Raw genomic sequence first — 2,238 nt, forward strand, 5'->3', positions numbered from 1 at the left:
AAATAAAAACAAAATTAAGCTGTGTAGGATAAAACAAACATGAGTAGCAATCACTCAAATTCAAGTCAATATTAAAAATCAGTAAAAACCATAAGGCATACAAAGTTTTTATATTAAGAGACACTCCTGTAGACTTGATTGTATAAAACATTTTGAAGGTAACACAAACTTAAAGATGAAGAATTTAAATTGAACTGAAGCTTTTGAATTTCCTAGCTATTTTGGACAAATTTGAATCTATATTGCCTCACAGTCTTCTTAGATGAGGAACAGCACTAAGTGCTTCTGTACAAAAATTTGTGAGGATCAAGTGAAAATATGCTAGAAACCACTCAGCACACAATATAAGCAGCCACAAAATGTTGGCTCAATATGTTCTATGTAAATTTGATCTTAGCTGTAGTGAAAATTCTATGATTCTCCCAACCCACGGGGCTTCCCAGTCCTTTCATTCTATGAACTTTTCTTAAGCCCTCATCTACCAGATCTCTTCACTTCCCATATTCCCAGTTAAGGTGCCACGGTTAAGCATCATCTCTCCTTTGCATACACCCTTCTGTTCCTTGTCCTTCTTCAACTTTGAAACCAAGTCTGACAAAATCACATCCCTATAAAATTCAGCATTCCACCCACTCTACATCTGCACCCATGAAGTGGCAAGTGTCTCAAGAAAAGCTCACGTTGTCACTCATTGGTTTCACTTTAACTTTATATCCAGAAATTTCAAAATGAGTCCTTATTGCTGCCAGGCAGTTATGAGAAAACTTCTCAGTCCATTCATGCTCTCTCAGTTATGACTATTTTCCACCTTTTTTCTTTAAACCACTTTCATCTCTTCCTCTAGCCTCGCTTCCCACAGGTGACCTTGCTGGATGTTTCACAAGCCAACTTAGAGTAATGTGAAGAGGACTTCTCAGACAATCACCACCACATGCACCTACATTTGCATCTACACTCTCTCACCCTACATTCTTCTACTGTATCTCTTATCTCCAATCTCTTAACTGCAGGACTGTCTTTGGAACTAACTACATTCACTTTCTTGGTGAGCTTATCCATTTTCTCCATTTTAAAAACCTCAATATGGGGCGCCTGGGTGGCTCAGTCATTAAGCGTCTGCCTTTGGCTTGGGTCATGGTCCCGGGGTCCTGGGATCGAGCCCCACATTTGGCTCCCTGCTCGGCGGGAAGCCTGCTTCTCCCTCTCCCACTCCCCCTGTTTGTGTTCCCTCTCTTGCGGTCTCTCTCTCTGTCAAATAAATAAATAAATGAATAAAATCTTTAAAAAAATAAAATAAAACATTAAAACCTCAATATGCCAACCCCTAGATTTATAGCTCCAGCTCAGACGGCTCTTCCAAACCTCACCATTATTCCACAGATAGTAATGTATCAATACCAAAGGTGAACTTCTGATCCTACACCAAAACTGTGCTGTGATCCTATTTGTTCATGCTGCTTGGGACACACTGGCCTCTTGTTTTTCCTTTGACATGCCAAGCACACTCACTTTAGGGCCTTTACACCAGCTGTTTCTGTACCAGGAATACTCTTCCCTCAGATTATTTGTTTGGCTCCCTGCCTCATTCCTATGTATGCTTGCTTGTTTGTTTTTGGTAGCTATGAAAAAGCTCTGTACCCACGCAACCCTGCCTTCATTTATCAACCTCTTTAGGTTGACAATTAGGTTCTGTTTGTTCTAAATAAACGAAGAATTATCCTGGCTAAGTTGCTAGTTACATTGGTTTCCTCTCCTGTTTGTCATTGTGAATATGGAGGTATAATGACAGCCTCCGCTTACTGGGTTCCAAGTGAACTTGGGGCAGGTATTTTGTGTACATTCAACCTGATTCTCATAGCACCCCTATACAGTAGGTTTTAGTTTATCTGGCTGTCTATCCAGCTGTCTTTTCATCCATCTATGTCTATGCCTGTCCGTCTCTCTCTTTCACTCTCTCTTGCTGTCTCTCTCTCGCTAGTTCTCGCTGTCTCTCACTCGCTGCCTCTCGCTGTCTCTCGCTCTCTGTCTCTCGCTCTTTCGCTCACTCTCGCTGTCTCCCTCTCTCGCTCTGTCTCGCGCTCTTGCTCTGTCTCGCTCGGTCTCCCTCTCCCTCTCTCTCGCTCTGTCTCTCCCTCTCTCTCTCTCTCGCTCTGTCTCTCCCTCTCCCTCTCTCCCTCTCTCCCCACCTCTATCCCTCCCTCGGTCTCTCCCCCCTCCCCCTCTGTCTCTCTCCCCCCC

The 2,238-nt window shown here is 43.1% G+C and overlaps 1 pseudogene; it reads right to left on the minus strand.

Moving 5' to 3' along the window:
* Positions 1-478: 478 nt before the first annotated feature.
* LOC112820385 (large ribosomal subunit protein uL2-like) overlaps positions 479-2,238 on the minus strand; it is a 12,265-nt pseudogene continuing 10,505 nt past the window's right edge.

This window comes from Callorhinus ursinus, unplaced genomic scaffold (assembly GCF_003265705.2).
Source record: "Callorhinus ursinus isolate GAN/ISIS: 27379988/994484 unplaced genomic scaffold, GSC_fseal_2.0 scaffold3, whole genome shotgun sequence".
In the NCBI taxonomy this organism is placed as follows: Eukaryota; Metazoa; Chordata; class Mammalia; order Carnivora; family Otariidae; genus Callorhinus; species Callorhinus ursinus.